The sequence below is a fragment of the Hemitrygon akajei genome, chromosome 11, assembly GCF_048418815.1.
Source record: "Hemitrygon akajei chromosome 11, sHemAka1.3, whole genome shotgun sequence".
NCBI lineage: Eukaryota > Metazoa > Chordata > Chondrichthyes > Myliobatiformes > Dasyatidae > Hemitrygon > Hemitrygon akajei.
This window is the reverse complement of record NC_133134.1, coordinates 93,634,110-93,655,218: the sequence shown is the minus strand read 5'-3', so window position 1 is coordinate 93,655,218 and position 21,109 is coordinate 93,634,110. Positions and strand designations below refer to the sequence as shown.

Below are 21,109 nucleotides of genomic sequence, written 5' to 3'. Positions count from 1 at the left end.
GATGTAAACATAATTATTTTACTTACCACATCACTTAGAGCAGTATGCAACCGATTTTATGTGTGTGCTACCAATGTTGGAGAAGTTACTTTTAGTAACTTCAACTTTTTTACACAATGGAACATTACCGTTTACAGAAGTAAACAAAGATATTTACTGTTCCACTCTAAATGTTATGAGGTAGCTTCCTGAATTCACCTTGCATTTGTGTATTCCATAGCTCTGAGTAGGATACATGCAATATTTATACCGTTCCACCTCACCCTGAGTAGTTATGTACACATCCATAACTCAAAATTCATAGAATAGAAAGTAATGCATTCAGTTCAATAGAGTGTAGAAATGAATTTTGCTGAAAACTGCTATGTGATAACTTGATGTAAACATAATTATTTTACTTACCACATCACTTAGAGCAGTACGCAACCGATTTTATGTGTGTGCTACCAATGTTGGAGAAGTTACTTTTAGTAACTTCAACTTTTTTACACAATGGAACATTACCGTTTACAGAAGTAAACAAAGATATTTTCTGTTCCACTCTAAATGTTATGAGGTAGCTTCCTGAATTCACCTTGCATTTGAGTATTCCATGGCTCTGAGTAGGATACATGCAATGTTTATACCGTTCCACCTCACCCTGAGTAGTTATGTACACATCCATAACTCAAAATGCATAGAATAGAAAGTAATGCATTCAGCTCAATAGAGTGTAGAAATGAATTTTGCGGGAAACTACTATGTGATAACTTGATGTAAACATAATTATTTTACTTACCACATCACTTAGAGCAGTATGCAACCGATTTTATGTGTGTGCTACCAATGTTGGAGAAGTTACTTTTAGTAACTTCAACTTTTTTACACAATGGAACATTACCGTTTACAGAACTAAACAAAGATATTTACTGTTCCACTCTAAATGTTATGAGGTAGCTTCCTGAATTCACCTTGCATTTGAGTATTCCATGGCTCTGAGTAGGATACATGCAATATTTATACCGTTCCACCTCACCCTGAGTAGTTATGTACACATCCATAACTCAAAATGCATAGAATAGAAAGTAATGCATTCAGCTCAATAGAGTGCAGAGATGAATTTTGCGGGAAAATACTATGTGATAACTTGATGTAAACCTTTTTATTTTGCTTACCATATGATTTAGAGTAGTATGCAACCAATTTTATGAGGGTGCTACCAATGTTGGAGAAGTTACTTTTAGTAACTTCAACTTTTTTACACAATGGAACATTACCGTTTACAGAAGTAAACAAAGATATTTACTGTTCCACTATAAATGTTATGAGGTAGCTTCCTGAATTCACCTTGCATTTGAGTATTCCATGGCTCTGAGTAGGATACATGCAATATTTATACCGTTCCACCTCACCCTGAGTAGTTACGTACACATCCATAACTCAAAATGCATAGAATAGAAAGTAATGCATTCAGCTCAATAGAGTGCAGAGATGAATTTTGCGGGAAACTACTATGTGATAACTTGATGTAAACCTTATTATTTTGCTTACCATATGATTTAGAGTAGTATGCAACCAATTTTATGAGGGTGCTACCAATGTTGGAGAAGTTACTTTTAGTAACTTCAACTTTTTTACACAATGGAACATTACCGTTTACAGAAGTAAACAAAGATATTTACTGTTCCACTCTAAATGTTATGAGGTAGCTTCCTGAATTCACCTTGCATTTGAGTATTCCATGGCTCTGAGTAGGATACATGCAATATTTATACCGTTCCACCTCACCCTGAGTAGTTATGTACACATCCATAACTCAAAATGCATAGAATAGAAAGTAATGCATTCAGTTCAATAGAGTGTAGAAATGAATTTTGCTGAAAACTACGATGTGATAACTTGATGTGAACATAATTATTTTACTTACCACATCACTTAGAGCAGTATGCAACCGATTTTATGTGTGTGCTACCAATGTTGGAGAAGTTACTTTTAGTAACTTCAACTTTTTTACACAATGGAACATAACCGTTTACCGAAGTAAACAAAGATATTTACTGTTCCACTCTAAATGTTATGATGTAGCTTCCTGAATTCACCTTGCATTTGAGTATTCCATGGCTCTGAGTAGGATACATGCAATATTTATACCGTTCCACCTCACCCTGAGTAGTTACGTACACATCCATAACTCAAAATGCATAGAATAGAAAGTAATGCATTCAGTTCAATAGAGTGCAGAAATGAATTTTGCTGAAAACTACGATGTGATAACTTGATGTAAACATAATTATTTTACTTACCACATCACTTAGAGCAGTATGCAACCGATTTTATGTGTGTGCTACCAATGTTGGAGAAGTTACTTTTAGTAACTTCAACTTTTTTACACAATGGAACATTACCGTTTACAGAAGTAAACAAAGATATTTACTGTTCCACTCTAAATGTTATGAGGTAGCTTCCTGAATTCACCTTGCATTTGAGTATTCCATAGCTCTGAGTAGGATACATGCAATATTTATACCGTTCCACCTCACCCTGAGTAGTTATGTACACATCCATAACTCAAAATTCATAGAATAGAAAGTAATGCATTCAGTTCAATAGAGTGTAGAAATGAATTTTGCTGAAAACTACTATGTGATAACTTGATGTAAACATAATTATTTTACTTACCACATCACTTAGAGCAGTACGCAACCGATTTTATGTGTGTGCTACCAATGTTGGAGAAGTTACTTTTAGTAACTTCAACTTTTTTACACAATGGAACATTACCGTTTACAGAAGTAAACAAAGATATTTACTGTTCCACTCTAAATGTTATGAGGTAGCTTCCTGAATTCACCTTGCATTTGAGTATTCCATGGCTCTGAGTAGGATACATGCAATGTTTATACCGTTCCACCTCACCCTGAGTAGTTATGTACACATCCATAACTCAAAATGCATAGAATAGAAAGTAATGCATTCAGCTCAATAGAGTGTAGAAATGAATTTTGCGGGAAACTACTATGTGATAACTTGATGTAAACATAATTATTTTACTTACCACATCACTTAGAGCAGTATGCAACCGATTTTATGTGTGTGCTACCATTGTTGAAGAAGTTACTTTTAGTAACTTCAACTTTTTTACACAATGGAACATTACCGTTTACAGAAGTAAACAAAGATATTTACTGTTCCACTCTAAATGTTATGAGGTAGCTTCCTGAATTCACCTTGCATTTGAGTATTCCATGGCTCTGAGTAGGATACATGCAATATTTATACCGTTCCACCTCACCCTGAGTAGTTACGTACACATCCATAACTCAAAATGCATAGAATAGAAAGTAATGCATTCAGTTCAATAGAGTGTAGAAATGAATTTTGCTGAAAACTGCTATGTGATAACTTGATGTAAACATAATTATTTTACTTACCACATCACTTAGAGCAGTACGCAACCGATTTTACGTGTGTGCTACCAATGTTGGAGAAGTTACTTTTAGTAACTTCAACTTTTTTACACAATGGAACATTACCGTTTACAGAAGTAAACAAAGATATTTACTGTTCCACTCTAAATGTTATGAGGTAGCTTCCTGAATTCACCTTGCATTTGAGTATTCCATGGCTCTGAGTAGGATACATGCAATGTTTATACCGTTCCACCTCACCCTGAGTAGTTATGTACACATCCATAACTCAAAATGCATAGAATAGAAAGTAATGCATTCAGCTCAATAGAGTGTAGAAATGAATTTTGCGGGAAACTACTATGTGATAACTTGATGTAAACATAATTATTTTACTTACCACATCACTTAGAGCAGTATGCAACCGATTTTATGTGTGTGCTACCATTGCTGAAGAAGTTACTTTTAGTAACTTCAACTTTTTTACACAATGGAACATTACCGTTTACAGAAGTAAACAAAGATATTTACTGTTCCACTCTAAATGTTATGAGGTAGCTTCCTGAATTCACCTTGCATTTGAGTATTCCATGGCTCTGAGTAGGATACATGCAATATTTATACCGTTCCACCTCACCCTGAGTAGTTATGTACACATCCATAACTCAAAATTCATAGAATAGAAAGTAATGCATTCAGTTCAATAGAGTGTAGAAATGAATTTCGCTGAAAACTACGATGTGATAACTTGATTTAAACATAATTATTTTACTTACCACATCACTTAGAGCAGTATGCAACCGATTTTATGTGTGTGCTACCAATGTGGGAGAAGTTACTTTTAGTAACTTCAACTTTTTTACACAATGGAACATTACCGTTTACAGAAGTAAACAAAGATATTTACTGTTCCACTATAAATGTTATGAGGTAGCTTCCTGGATTCACCTTGCATTTGAGTATTCCATGGCTCTGAGTAGGATACATGCAATATTTATACCGTTCCACCTCACCCTGAGTAGTTATGTACACATCCATAACTCAAAATGCATAGAATAGAAAGTAATGCATTCAGCTCAATAGAGTGCAGAGATGAATTTTGCGGGAAAATACTATGTGATAACTTGATGTAAACCTTTTTATTTTGCTTACCATATGATTTAGAGTAGTATGCAACCAATTTTATGAGGGTGCTACCAATGTTGGAGAAGTTACTTTTAGTAACTTCAACTTTTTTACACAATGGAACATTACCGTTTACAGAAGTAAACAAAGATATTTACTGTTCCACTATAAATGTTATGAGGTAGCTTCCTGAATTCACCTTGCATTTGAGTATTCCATGGCTCTGAGTAGGATACATGCAATATTTATACCGTTCCACCTCACCCTGAGTAGTTACGTACACATCCATAACTCAAAATGCATAGAATAGAAAGTAATGCATTCAGCTCAATAGAGTGCAGAGATGAATTTTGCGGGAAACTACTATGTGATAACTTGATGTAAACCTTATTATTTTGCTTACCATATGATTTAGAGTAGTATGCAACCAATTTTATGAGGGTGCTACCAATGTTGGAGAAGTTACTTTTAGTAACTTCAACTTTTTTACACAATGGAACATTACCGTTTACAGAAGTAAACAAAGATATTTACTGTTCCACTCTAAATGTTATGAGGTAGCTTCCTGAATTCACCTTGCATTTGAGTATTCCATGGCTCTGAGTAGGATACATGCAATATTTATACCGTTCCACCTCACCCTGAGTAGTTATGTACACATCCATAACTCAAAATGCATAGAATAGAAAGTAATGCATTCAGTTCAATAGAGTGTCGAAATGAATTTTGCTGAAAACTACGATGTGATAACTTGATGTAAACATAATTATTTTACTTACCACATCACTTAGAGCAGTATGCAACCGATTTTATGTGTGTGCTACCAATGTTGGAGAAGTTACTTTTAGTAACTTCAACTTTTTTACACAATGGAACATTACCGTTTACAGAAGTAAACAAAGATATTTACTGTTCCACTCTAAATGTTATGAGGTAGCTTCCTGAATTCACCTTGCATTTGAGTATTCCATGGCTCTGAGTAGGATACATGCAATGTTTATACCGTTCCACCTCACCCTGAGTAGTTATGTACACATCCATAACTCAAAATGCATAGAATAGAAAGTAATGCATTCAGCTCAATAGAGTGTAGAAATGAATTTTGCGGGAAACTACTATGTGATAACTTGATGTAAACATAATTATTTTACTTACCACATCACTTAGAGCAGTATGCAACCGATTTTATGTGTGTGCTACCATTGTTGAAGAAGTTACTTTTAGTAACTTCAACTTTTTTACACAATGGAACATTACCGTTTACAGAAGTAAACAAAGATATTTACTGTTCCACTCTAAATGTTATGAGGTAGCTTCCTGAATTCACCTTGCATTTGAGTATTCCATGGCTCTGAGTAGTATACATGCAATATTTATACCGTTCCACCTCACCCTGAGTAGTTATGTACACATCCATAACTCAAAATGCATAGAATAGAAAGTAATGCATTCAGCTCAATAGAGTGCAGAGATGAATTTTGCGGGAAAATACTATGTGATAACTTGATGTAAACCTTTTTATTTTGCTTACCATATGATTTAGAGTAGTATGCAACCAATTTTATGAGGGTGCTACCAATGTTGGAGAAGTTACTTTTAGTAACTTCAACTTTTTTACACAATGGAACATTACCGTTTACAGAAGTAAACAAAGATATTTACTGTTCCACTCTAAATGTTATGAGGTAGCTTCCTGAATTCACCTTGCATTTGAGTATTCCATGGCTCTGAGTAGGATACATGCAATATTTATACCGTTCCACCTCACCCTGAGTAGTTACGTACACATCCATAACTCAAAATGCATAGAATAGAAAGTAATGCATTCAGCTCAATAGAGTGCAGAGATGAATTTTGCGGGAAACTACTATGTGATAACTTGATGTAAACCTTATTATTTTGCTTACCATATGATTTAGAGTAGTATGCAACCAATTTTATGAGGGTGCTACCAATGTTGGAGAAGTTACTTTTAGTAACTTCAACTTTTTTACACAATGGAACATTACCGTTTACAGAAGTAAACAAAGATATTTACTGTTCCACTATAAATGTTATGAGGTAGCTTCCTGAATTCACCTTGCATTTGAGTATTCCATGGCTCTGAGTAGGATACATGCAATATTTATACCGTTCCACCTCACCCTGAGTAGTTACGTACACATCCATAACTCAAAATGCATAGAATAGAAAGTAATGCATTCAGCTCAATAGAGTGCAGAGATGAATTTTGCGGGAAACTACTATGTGATAACTTGATGTAAACCTTATTATTTTGCTTACCATATGATTTAGAGTAGTATGCAACCAATTTTATGAGGGTGCTACCAATCTTGGAGAAGTTACTTTTAGTAACTTCAACTTTTTTACACAATGGAACATTACCGTTTACAGAAGTAAACAAAGATATTTACTGTTCCACTCTAAATGTTATGAGGTAGCTTCCTGAATTCACCTTGCATTTGAGTATTCCATGGCTCTGAGTAGGATACATGCAATATTTATACCGTTCCACCTCACCCTGAGTAGTTACGTACACATCCATAACTCAAAATGCATAGAATAGAAAGTAATGCATTCAGTTCAATAGAGTGCAGAAATGAATTTTGCTGAAAACTACGATGTGATAACTTGATGTAAACATAATTATTTTACTTACCACATCACTTAGAGCAGTATGCAACCGATTTTATGTGTGTGCTACCAATGTTGGAGAAGTTACTTTTAGTAACTTCAACTTTTTTACACAATGGAACATTACCGTTTACAGAAGTAAACAAAGATATTTACTGTTCCACTCTAAATGTTATGAGGTAGCTTCCTGAATTCACCTTGCATTTGAGTATTCCATAGCTCTGAGTAGGATACATGCAATATTTATACCGTTCCACCTCACCCTGAGTAGTTATGTACACATCCATAACTCAAAATTCATAGAATAGAAAGTAATGCATTCAGTTCAATAGAGTGTAGAAATGAATTTTGCTGAAAACTGCTATGTGATAACTTGATGTAAACATAATTATTTTACTTACCACATCACTTAGAGCAGTACGCAACCGATTTTATGTGTGTGCTACCAATGTTGGAGAAGTTACTTTTAGTAACTTCAACTTTTTTACACAATGGAACATTACCGTTTACAGAAGTAAACAAAGATATTTTCTGTTCCACTCTAAATGTTATGAGGTAGCTTCCTGAATTCACCTTGCATTTGAGTATTCCATGGCTCTGAGTAGGATACATGCAATGTTTATACCGTTCCACCTCACCCTGAGTAGTTATGTACACATCCATAACTCAAAATGCATAGAATAGAAAGTAATGCATTCAGCTCAATAGAGTGTAGAAATGAATTTTGCGGGAAACTACTATGTGATAACTTGATGTAAACATAATTATTTTACTTACCACATCACTTAGAGCAGTATGCAACCGATTTTATGTGTGTGCTACCATTGCTGAAGAAGTTACTTTTAGTAACTTCAACTTTTTTACACAATGGAACATTACCGTTTACAGAAGTAAACAAAGATATTTACTGTTCCACTCTAAATGTTATGAGGTAGCTTCCTGAATTCACCTTGCATTTGAGTATTCCATGGCTCTGAGTAGGATACATGCAATATTTATACCGTTCCACCTCACCCTGAGTAGTTATGTACACATCCATAACTCAAAATTCATAGAATAGAAAGTAATGCATTCAGTTCAATAGAGTGTAGAAATGAATTTCGCTGAAAACTACGATGTGATAACTTGATTTAAACATAATTATTTTACTTACCACAGCACTTAGAGCAGTATGCAACCGATTTTATGTGTGTGCTACCAATGTTGGAGAAGTTACTTTTAGTAACTTCAACTTTTTTACACAATGGAACATTACCGTTTACAGAAGTAAACAAAGATATTTACTGTTCCACTCTAAATGTTATGAGGTAGCTTCCTGAATTCACCTTGCATTTGAGTATTCCATGGCTCTGAGTAGGATACATGCAATATTTATACCGTTCCACCTCACCCTGAGTAGTTATGTACACATCCATAACTCAAAATGCATAGAATAGAAAGTAATGCATTCAGCTCAATAGAGTGTAGAAATGAATTTTGCGGGAAACTACTATGTGATAACTTGATGTAAACATAATTATTTTACTTACCACATCACTTAGAGCAGTATGCAACCGATTTTATGTGTGTGCTACCATTGTTGAAGAAGTTACTTTTAGTAACTTCAACTTTTTTACACAATGGAACATTACCGTTTACAGAAGTAAACAAAGATATTTACTGTTCCACTCTAAATGTTATGAGGTAGCTTCCTGAATTCACCTTGCATTTGAGTATTCCATGGCTCTGAGTAGGATACATGCAATATTTATACCGTTCCACCTCACCCTGAGTAGTTATGTACACATCCATAACTCAAAATTCATAGAATAGAAAGTAATGCATTCAGTTCAATAGAGTGTAGAAATGAATTTCGCTGAAAACTACGATGTGATAACTTGATTTAAACATAATTATTTTACTTACCACATCACTTAGAGCAGTATGCAACCGATTTTATGTGTGTGCTACCAATGTTGGAGAAGTTACTTTTAGTAACTTCAACTTTTTTACACAATGGAACATTACCGTTTACAGAAGTAAACAAAGATATTTACTGTTCCACTCTAAATGTTATGAGGTAGCTTCCTGAATTCACCTTGCATTTGAGTATTCCATGGCTCTGAGTAGGATACATGCAATATTTATACCGTTCCACCTCACCCTGAGTAGTTATGTACACATCCATAACTCAAAATGCATAGAATAGAAAGTAATGCATTCAGCTCAATAGAGTGCAGAGATGAATTTTGCGGGAAAATACTATGTGATAACTTGATGTAAACCTTTTTATTTTGCTTACCATATGATTTAGAGTAGTATGCAACCAATTTTATGAGGGTGCTACCAATGTTGGAGAAGTTACTTTTAGTAACTTCAACTTTTTTACACAATGGAACATTACCGTTTACAGAAGTAAACAAAGATATTTACTGTTCCACTATAAATGTTATGAGGTAGCTTCCTGAATTCACCTTGCATTTGAGTATTCCATGGCTCTGAGTAGGATACATGCAATATTTATACCGTTCCACCTCACCCTGAGTAGTTACGTACACATCCATAACTCAAAATGCATAGAATAGAAAGTAATGCATTCAGCTCAATAGAGTGCAGAGATGAATTTTGCGGGAAACTACTATGTGATAACTTGATGTAAACCTTATTATTTTGCTTACCATATGATTTAGAGTAGTATGCAACCAATTTTATGAGGGTGCTACCAATGTTGGAGAAGTTACTTTTAGTAACTTCAACTTTTTTACACAATGGAACATTACCGTTTACAGAAGTAAACAAAGATATTTACTGTTCCACTCTAAATGTTATGAGGTAGCTTCCTGAATTCACCTTGCATTTGAGTATTCCATGGCTCTGAGTAGGATACATGCAATATTTATACCGTTCCACCTCACCCTGAGTAGTTATGTACACATCCATAACTCAAAATGCATAGAATAGAAAGTAATGCATTCAGTTCAATAGAGTGTAGAAATGAATTTTGCTGAAAACTACGATGTGATAACTTGATGTAAACATAATTATTTTACTTACCACATCACTTAGAGCAGTATGCAACCGATTTTATGTGTGTGCTACCAATGTTGGAGAAGTTACTTTTAGTAACTTCAACTTTTTTACACAATGGAACATAACCGTTTACCGAAGTAAACAAAGATATTTACTGTTCCACTCTAAATGTTATGATGTAGCTTCCTGAATTCACCTTGCATTTGAGTATTCCATGGCTCTGAGTAGGATACATGCAATGTTTATACCGTTCCACCTCACCCTGAGTAGTTATGTACACATCCATAACTCAAAATGCATAGAATAGAAAGTAATGCATTCAGCTCAATAGAGTGTAGAAATGAATTTTGCGGGAAACTACTATGTGATAACTTGATGTAAACATAATTATTTTACTTACCACATCACTTAGAGCAGTATGCAACCGATTTTATGTGTGTGCTACCATTGTTGAAGAAGTTACTTTTAGTAACTTCAACTTTTTTACACAATGGAACATTACCGTTTACAGAAGTAAACAAAGATATTTACTGTTCCACTCTAAATGTTATGAGGTAGCTTCCTGAATTCACCTTGCATTTGAGTATTCCATGGCTCTGAGTAGGATACATGCAATATTTATACCGTTCCACCTCACCCTGAGTAGTTATGTACACATCCATAACTCAAAATTCATAGAATAGAAAGTAATGCATTCAGTTCAATAGAGTGTAGAAATGAATTTCGCTGAAAACTACGATGTGATAACTTGATTTAAACATAATTATTTTACTTACCACATCACTTAGAGCAGTATGCAACCGATTTTATGTGTGTGCTACCAATGTTGGAGAAGTTACTTTTAGTAACTTCAACTTTTTTACACAATGGAACATTACCGTTTACAGAAGTAAACAAAGATATTTACTGTTCCACTCTAAATGTTATGAGGTAGCTTCCTGAATTCACCTTGCATTTGAGTATTCCATGGCTCTGAGTAGGATACATGCAATATTTATACCGTTCCACCTCACCCTGAGTAGTTATGTACACATCCATAACTCAAAATGCATAGAATAGAAAGTAATGCATTCAGCTCAATAGAGTGCAGAGATGAATTTTGCGGGAAAATACTATGTGATAACTTGATGTAAACCTTTTTATTTTGCTTACCATATGATTTAGAGTAGTATGCAACCAATTTTATGAGGGTGCTACCAATGTTGGAGAAGTTACTTTTAGTAACTTCAACTTTTTTACACAATGGAACATTAACGTTTACAGAAGTAAACAAAGATATTTACTGTTCCACTCTAAATGTTATGAGGTAGCTTCCTGAATTCACCTTGCATTTGAGTATTCCATGGCTCTGAGTAGGATACATGCAATATTTATACCGTTCCACCTCACCCTGAGTAGTTATGTACACATCCATAACTCAAAATGCATAGAATAGAAAGTAATGCATTCAGCTCAATAGAGTGTAGAAATGAATTTTGCGGGAAACTACTATGTGATAACTTGATGTAAACATAATTATTTTACTTACCACATCACTTAGAGCAGTATGCAACCGATTTTATGTGTGTGCTACCATTGTTGAAGAAGTTACTTTTAGTAACTTCAACTTTTTTACACAATGGAACATTACCGTTTACAGAAGTAAACAAAGATATTTACTGTTCCACTCTAAATGTTATGAGGTAGCTTCCTGAATTCACCTTGCATTTGAGTATTCCATGGCTCTGAGTAGGATACATGCAATATTTATACCGTTCCACCTCACCCTGAGTAGTTATGTACACATCCATAACTCAAAATTCATAGAATAGAAAGTAATGCATTCAGTTCAATAGAGTGTAGAAATGAATTTCGCTGAAAACTACGATGTGATAACTTGATTTAAACATAATTATTTTACTTACCACATCACTTAGAGCAGTATGCAACCGATTTTATGTGTGTGCTACCAATGTTGGAGAAGTTACTTTTAGTAACTTCAACTTTTTTACACAATGGAACATTACCGTTTACAGAAGTAAACAAAGATATTTACTGTTCCACTCTAAATGTTATGAGGTAGCTTCCTGAATTCACCTTGCATTTGAGTATTCCATGGCTCTGAGTAGGATACATGCAATATTTATACCGTTCCACCTCACCCTGAGTAGTTATGTACACATCCATAACTCAAAATGCATAGAATAGAAAGTAATGCATTCAGCTCAATAGAGTGCAGAGATGAATTTTGCGGGAAAATACTATGTGATAACTTGATGTAAACCTTTTTATTTTGCTTACCATATGATTTAGAGTAGTATGCAACCAATTTTATGAGGGTGCTACCAATGTTGGAGAAGTTACTTTTAGTAACTTCAACTTTTTTACACAATGGAACATTACCGTTTACAGAAGTAAACAAAGATATTTACTGTTCCACTATAAATGTTATGAGGTAGCTTCCTGAATTCACCTTGCATTTGAGTATTCCATGGCTCTGAGTAGGATACATGCAATATTTATACCGTTCCACCTCACCCTGAGTAGTTACGTACACATCCATAACTCAAAATGCATAGAATAGAAAGTAATGCATTCAGCTCAATAGAGTGCAGAGATGAATTTTGCGGGAAACTACTATGTGATAACTTGATGTAAACCTTATTATTTTGCTTACCATATGATTTAGAGTAGTATGCAACCAATTTTATGAGGGTGCTACCAATGTTGGAGAAGTTACTTTTAGTAACTTCAACTTTTTTACACAATGGAACATTACCGTTTACAGAAGTAAACAAAGATATTTACTGTTCCACTCTAAATGTTATGAGGTAGCTTCCTGAATTCACCTTGCATTTGAGTATTCCATGGCTCTGAGTAGGATACATGCAATATTTATACCGTTCCACCTCACCCTGAGTAGTTATGTACACATCCATAACTCAAAATGCATAGAATAGAAAGTAATGCATTCAGTTCAATAGAGTGTAGAAATGAATTTTGCTGAAAACTACGATGTGATAACTTGATGTAAACATAATTATTTTACTTACCACATCACTTAGAGCAGTATGCAACCGATTTTATGTGTGTGCTACCAATGTTGGAGAAGTTACTTTTAGTAACTTCAACTTTTTTACACAATGGAACATAACCGTTTACCGAAGTAAACAAAGATATTTACTGTTCCACTCTAAATGTTATGATGTAGCTTCCTGAATTCACCTTGCATTTGAGTATTCCATGGCTCTGAGTAGGATACATGCAATGTTTATACCGTTCCACCTCACCCTGAGTAGTTATGTACACATCCATAACTCAAAATGCATAGAATAGAAAGTAATGCATTCAGCTCAATAGAGTGTAGAAATGAATTTTGCGGGAAACTACTATGTGATAACTTGATGTAAACATAATTATTTTACTTACCACATCACTTAGAGCAGTATGCAACCGATTTTATGTGTGTGCTACCATTGTTGAAGAAGTTACTTTTAGTAACTTCAACTTTTTTACACAATGGAACATTACCGTTTACAGAAGTAAACAAAGATATTTACTGTTCCACTCTAAATGTTATGAGGTAGCTTCCTGAATTCACCTTGCATTTGAGTATTCCATGGCTCTGAGTAGGATACATGCAATATTTATACCGTTCCACCTCACCCTGAGTAGTTATGTACACATCCATAACTCAAAATTCATAGAATAGAAAGTAATGCATTCAGTTCAATAGAGTGTAGAAATGAATTTCGCTGAAAACTACGATGTGATAACTTGATTTAAACATAATTATTTTACTTACCACATCACTTAGAGCAGTATGCAACCGATTTTATGTGTGTGCTACCAATGTTGGAGAAGTTACTTTTAGTAACTTCAACTTTTTTACACAATGGAACATTACCGTTTACAGAAGTAAACAAAGATATTTACTGTTCCACTCTAAATGTTATGAGGTAGCTTCCTGAATTCACCTTGCATTTGAGTATTCCATGGCTCTGAGTAGGATACATGCAATATTTATACCGTTCCACCTCACCCTGAGTAGTTATGTACACATCCATAACTCAAAATGCATAGAATAGAAAGTAATGCATTCAGCTCAATAGAGTGCAGAGATGAATTTTGCGGGAAAATACTATGTGATAACTTGATGTAAACCTTTTTATTTTGCTTACCATATGATTTAGAGTAGTATGCAACCAATTTTATGAGGGTGCTACCAATGTTGGAGAAGTTACTTTTAGTAACTTCAACTTTTTTACACAATGGAACATTACCGTTTACAGAAGTAAACAAAGATATTTACTGTTCCACTATAAATGTTATGAGGTAGCTTCCTGAATTCACCTTGCATTTGAGTATTCCATGGCTCTGAGTAGGATACATGCAATATTTATACCGTTCCACCTCACCCTGAGTAGTTACGTACACATCCATAACTCAAAATGCATAGAATAGAAAGTAATGCATTCAGCTCAATAGAGTGCAGAGATGAATTTTGCGGGAAACTACTATGTGATAACTTGATGTAAACCTTATTATTTTGCTTACCATATGATTTAGAGTAGTATGCAACCAATTTTATGAGGGTGCTACCAATGTTGGAGAAGTTACTTTTAGTAACTTCAACTTTTTTACACAATGGAACATTACCGTTTACAGAAGTAAACAAAGATATTTACTGTTCCACTCTAAATGTTATGAGGTAGCTTCCTGAATTCACCTTGCATTTGAGTATTCCATGGCTCTGAGTAGGATACATGCAATATTTATACCGTTCCACCTCACCCTGAGTAGTTATGTACACATCCATAACTCAAAATGCATAGAATAGAAAGTAATGCATTCAGTTCAATAGTGTAGAAATGAATTTTGCTGAAAACTACGATGTGATAACTTGATGTAAACATAATTATTTTACTTACCACATCACTTAGAGCAGTATACAACCGATTTTATGTGTGTGCTACCAATGTTGGAGAAGTTACTTTTAGTAACTTCAACTTTTTTACACAATGGAACATAACCGTTTACCGAAGTAAACAAAGATATTTACTGTTCCACTCTAAATGTTATGATGTAGCTTCCTGAATTCACCTTGCATTTGAGTATTCCATGGCTCTGAGTAGGATACATGCAATATTTATACCGTTCCACCTCACCCTGAGTAGTTACGTACACATCCATAACTCAAAATGCATAGAATAGAAAGTAATGCATTCAGTTCAATAGAGTGCAGAAATGAATTTTGCTGAAAACTACGATATGATAACTTGATGTAAACATAATTATTTTACTTACCACATCACTTAGAGCAGTATGCAACCGATTTTATGTGTGTGCTACCAATGTTGGAGAAGTTACTTTTAGTAACTTCAACTTTTTTACACAATGGAACATTACCGTTTACAGAAGTAAACAAAGATATTTACTGTTCCACTCTAAATGTTATGAGGTAGCTTCCTGAATTCACCTTGCATTTGAGTATTCCATGGCTCTGAGTAGGATACATGCAATGTTTATACCGTTCCACCTCACCCTGAGTAGTTATGTACACATCCATAACTCAAAATGCATAGAATAGAAAGTAATGCATTCAGCTCAATAGAGTGTAGAAATGAATTTTGCGGGAAACTACTATGTGATAACTTGATGTAAACTTAATTATTTTACTTACCACATCACTTAGAGCAGTATGCAACCGATTTTATGTGTGTGCTACCATTGCTGAAGAAGTTACTTTTAGTAACTTCAACTTTTTTACACAATGGAACATTACCGTTTACAGAAGTAAACAAAGATATTTACTGTTCCACTCTAAATGTTATGAGGTAGCTTCCTGAATTCACCTTGCATTTGAGTATTCCATGGCTCTGAGTAGGATACATGCAATATTTATACCGTTCCACCTCACCCTGAGTAGTTATGTACACATCCATAACTCAAAATTCATAGAATAGAAAGTAATGCATTCAGTTCAATAGAGTGTAGAAATGAATTTCGCTGAAAACTACGATGTGATAACTTGATTTAAACATAATTATTTTACTTACCACATCACAGAGCAGTATGCAACCGATTTAATGTGTGTGCTACCAATGTTGGAGAAGTTACTTTTAGTAACTTCAACTTTTTTACACAATGGAACATTACCGTTTACAGAAGTAAACAAAGATATTTACTGTTCCACTCTAAATGTTATGAGGTAGCTTCCTGAATTCACCTTGCATTTGAGTATTCCATGGCTCTGAGTAGGATACATGCAATATTTATACCGTTCCACCTCACCCTGAGTAGTTATGTACACATCCATAACTCAAAATGCATAGAATAGAAAGTAATGCATTCAGCTCAATAGAGTGCAGAGATGAATTTTGCGGGAAAATACTATGTGATAACTTGATGTAAACCTTTTTATTTTGCTTACCATATGATTTAGAGTAGTATGTGTTATGATACCAGCCCCCTCCTTTGTGAGAATTGCAAGAGCCCTAGAAAAGGGGGGTCAATGACCCAAGAGAGAGAGAGAGAGAGACAGGCTGAATGGACACAGGAAATGGAAAGACATTCCACTGGGACAAAAGCTGGTGACTGTGGCATTGTTCTCAGGAGACACCTGGGAACTGCAGACGTGCCAACTCGCAGGGACATTGTAAAGCCCTCGGGCAAAGTGGGCTGGTTGAGAGAGAGATTGCACCACCTGCAACCTGATTGACACCTGAGATCCCGTGAGGCAGTATAAAGAAGGGTCTGAAAGAGGACGACCCTCAGACGCACCAAGGAGACACCAAGAAGCACGATACCGCTTCCCGTGGGAACGGGAAGCCATTTTGAAATAAGCCACGTGCGTTAAATTCCGAATGCGGGGTTTGTGGCTGGAACCAACGGAAGATCGCTTTTAACTAACAACGGGGAAGATCGCTCCCGATTCCACGGATGTTTCGGGCAAGTTTTTCCGTTTATCTCTCTCTCTCTCCAACACGTGAAACCAAAAAAGGGAAAAGCCTGCAGACTTCAGAGTGACTCTTTATATTTCCAATTGGACTCAGTATTATATACCCTAGACAACGAAAGAGCTTATTTCTGATTGATTATGGTTACACCGGTGTTTTAGATTGAGTTTTGACGATTTGAATGTTTTGTATTAACCATACGTTTGTGCCCTTATTGAATAAAACGTTTGAAAATAGTAGCATCCGACTCAGCTGATCCATCTATCTTTGCTGGTAAGTTACCTGGTTACGGGGTTTTCGTAACAAGTGGGGTTCTCGTCTCGGGATTTGAAACCAAACGGGAGGGTCAGTGAATCGGGCTGTAAGTCCAAACTTAAATCTGGTTTCGCAGGTAGCCAGACAGAAAACCAGCAAAGATGGACGTGTGTGAATTTATGAAAAACGCGACTGTGGCGGCGCTAGAGGTGAGCACCAAAGCAGACTTGTTAAATTTGGCGAAGGGGTTAGAACTGGAAAACGAGCAGAATCAAGCTGAGAGGCAAAGACAGCTTGAAATTCGGATCAGAGAGTTAGCAGCAGCCGAGAGAGCGGCAGCGGGGAGAGAAAGAGAGAGGGAGGAGCTAAGGAGAGAGCGGTTTAATGTTAGTCGGGAGCTGAGATTAGTACCTCCGTTCGAGAAGACGGATGTTGATAGTTATTTCATTACTATATACCAGAATCAGAAGTGGCCGGGGGAGCAGTGGGTCGCGTTGTTGCGAAGTGTGTTAGCAGGAGGGAGGATTTGGGCAGCCATGATGCCGACCCGCAGACCGGCGAGTGCGGTGGCCCCGCCCCTGGAGTCCCAAAGCTATCGCGCATGCGCGGTCACTCGCAGCCTGTCGGAAAAAGCGGCTGAGAAAGAGGACAGTTTAAATGAAGCCAGCGGTGATCTGGCCAAGATGTTTTTACCGACCCTGTACCATGAGGGTTCCGAGGGTGGTAAAACAGAAAGCAGTAAAGTAAAAGGGGGTAAGGGAGAGGAAATAGCCCTGCCCTTAGTGAAGAGAAAGGTCCTAGAGGTAGGAACTAAAGTTGAGAAACGGATAAAGTTGTTAAAATGTCCAGAGTTGGACATGGTTAATCTGTCTGGTTTGGCAGAATTGTTTGAAGAAGTTCAGAGTTCTAAAGGTGTTCTCGATTGTCCCGAGAGTGAAATGAGGGCAGTCTTAGAGAGGAAGGGTATCCTTGCTGTGGAGAAGTCAGCTGAAATGGCCGAGGAGGTTGTTTCAGCTCGCAGGGTTGCGCCTTCCCCAACGGGGGGCTGCCTAGAAAGTAACTGGAAGGATCGGGGGACGTTAGAATTTGAAAAAGGTACGGGTATTGAAAGCCTGGAAGGGGCCAATGTCCCGTTTGAGTGTGTCCAAGATGGGGGCGCACGTGGTGCTGAACCTGGTAACAGAGCTCAGGGGAAGTCTGAGGTGTTTGATTCAGGGGGACGGGGCGGCCGTCTTTGTGGATCAGATAGGGTTGGTTCAGTAGGAAAAGGGTTAACCTTGGTAACCGTGGGAAGTGTGAGTTCCACGGTGTTTGTATTCGAGAGTGGGGCCAAGGTTAATGCCGAATTTAAGGGGGGAATGAGGATTGTTATTGAAGGAAACGGAAAGTCTGTAGTTCCCAAGTCGAAGGAAGAAATTTTAAACCTGGCAGATCGCTCACAGAGTGAGTCGGGAAATAGCGGGGCCCCCCACTCTATTGTTACGCCAGGGTGGGGTGTGAAGAGGTTGCATTCGAAATGCTACCTGAAAGAGGAGTTGGAATTAAAAACAAATAGCCTGAAGGGTCTTGACAGTTTGAGGCATGGTGTTGAAAAAATAGCCCCGATGGACGAGGCGGGCGGGAGTTCACCACGCCAAATTACTCAAAGTCCCAACGGGGGGACTCGCCAGAAAAGAGGTGACGGTTAATGGGGATGCCATTTTTTTTAAACAGCAAAGCAGGTTTTACGGGTTGCGCCAAAGCCTGTGAATAATAAAGACAGACCTTTGGAGACCTGCCGGCGAAGTAAACCGACCGAAACGATTAGTATTCGCATAAACTTTTGTAGATGCACCTAAGCTAAGATCACACCTCCGCAGTTTTGTGGCTGAAAACAATAAATAAATAGGTGGTTATTGAATTGAAGTCTGATGCTACAAGACTTTAAGATATTAAGATGTTAAGATATTAACTAAAGGGGCACTGTACTTGTTAACTGTTTAGATGCTGACTTGAATGTATAACTGTATTACTCTGTATTAGATTCAAAATTTCTGTAAGACTGTACCACTCTGGGTTTTAACCGCTGGTAAAAACCTTTTTAAGAGGGGAGGTGTTATGATACCAGCCCCCTCCTTTGTGAGAATTGCAAGAGCCCTAGAAAAGGGGGGTCAATGACCCAAGAGAGAGAGAGAGAGAGACAGGCTGAATGGACACAGGAAATGGAAAGACATTCCACTGGGACAAAAGCTGGTGACTGTGGCATTGTTCTCAGGAGACACCTGGGAACTGCAGACGTGCCAACTCGCAGGGACATTGTAAAGCCCTCGGGCAAAGTGGGCTGGTTGAGAGAGAGATTGCACCACCTGCAACCTGATTGACACCTGAGATCCCGTGAGGCAGTATAAAGAAGGGTCTGAAAGAGGACGACCCTCAGACGCACCAAGGAGACACCAAGAAGCACGATACCGCTTCCCGTGGGAACGGGAAGCCATTTTGAAATAAGCCACGTGCGTTAAATTCCGAATGCGGGGTTTGTGGCTGGAACCAACGGAAGATCGCTTTTAACTAACAACGGGGAAGATCGCTCCCGATTCCACGGATGTTTCGGGCAAGTTTTTCCGTTTATCTCTCTCTCTCTCCAACACGTGAAACCAAAAAAGGGAAAAGCCTGCAGACTTCAGAGTGACTCTTTATATTTCCAATTGGACTCAGTATTATATACCCTAGACAACGAAAGAGCTTATTTCTGATTGATTATGGTTACACCGGTGTTTTAGATTGAGTTTTGACGATTTGAATGTTTTGTATTAACCATACGTTTGTGCCCTTATTGAATAAAACGTTTGAAAATAGTAGCATCCGACTCAGCTGATCCATCTATCTTTGCTGGTAAGTTACCTGGTTACGGGGTTTTCGTAACATATGCAACCAATTTTATGAGGGTGCTACCAATGTTGGAGAAGTTACTTTTAGTAACTTCAACTTTTTTACACAATGGAACATTACCGTTTACAGAAGTAAACAAAGATATTTACTGTTCCACTATAAATGTTATGAGGTAGCTTCCTGAATTCACCTTGCATTTGAGTATTCCATGGCTCTGAGTAGGATACATGCAATATTTATACCGTTCCACCTCACCCTGAGTAGTTACGTACACATCCATAACTCAAAATGCATAGAATAGAAAGTAATGCATTCAGCTCAATAGAGTGCAGAGATGAATTTTGCGGGAAACTACTATGTGATAACTTGATGTAAACCTTATTATTTTGCTTACCATATGATTTAGAGTAGTATGCAACCAATTTTATGAGGGTGCTACCAATGTTGGAGAAGTTACTTTTAGTAACTTCAACTTTTTTACACAATGGAACATTACCGTTTACAGAAGTAAACAAAGATATTTACTGTTCCACTCTAAATGTTATGAGGTAGCTTCCTGAATTCACCTTGCATTTGAGTATTCCATGGCTCTGAGTAGGATACATGCAATATTTATACCGTTCCACCTCACCCTGAGTAGTTATGTACACATCCATAACTCAAAATGCATAGAATAGAAAGTAATGCATTCAGTTCAATAGTGTAGAAATGAATTTTGCTGAAAACTACGATGTGATAACTTGATGTAAACATAATTATTTTACTTACCACATCACTTAGAGCAGTATACAACCGATTTTATGTGTGTGCTACCAATGTTGGAGAAGTTACTTTTAGTAACTTCAACTTTTTTACACAATGGAACATAACCGTTTACCGAAGTAAACAAAGATA

At 36.7% G+C, this 21,109-nt stretch overlaps 1 protein-coding gene across 1 annotated transcript in view; it reads left to right on the top strand.

Moving 5' to 3' along the window:
• Window positions 1-20,218, top strand: part of LOC140735838 (uncharacterized) — a 32,580-nt gene extending 12,362 nt beyond the window's left edge. Inside the window, exon 2 of the mRNA XM_073061351.1 lies at window positions 19,236-20,218. The gene's annotated coding sequence lies outside the window, so the exon portion shown is untranslated. The remainder of the gene's footprint in view (window positions 1-19,235) is intronic.
• Window positions 20,219-21,109: the final 891 nt, after the last annotated feature.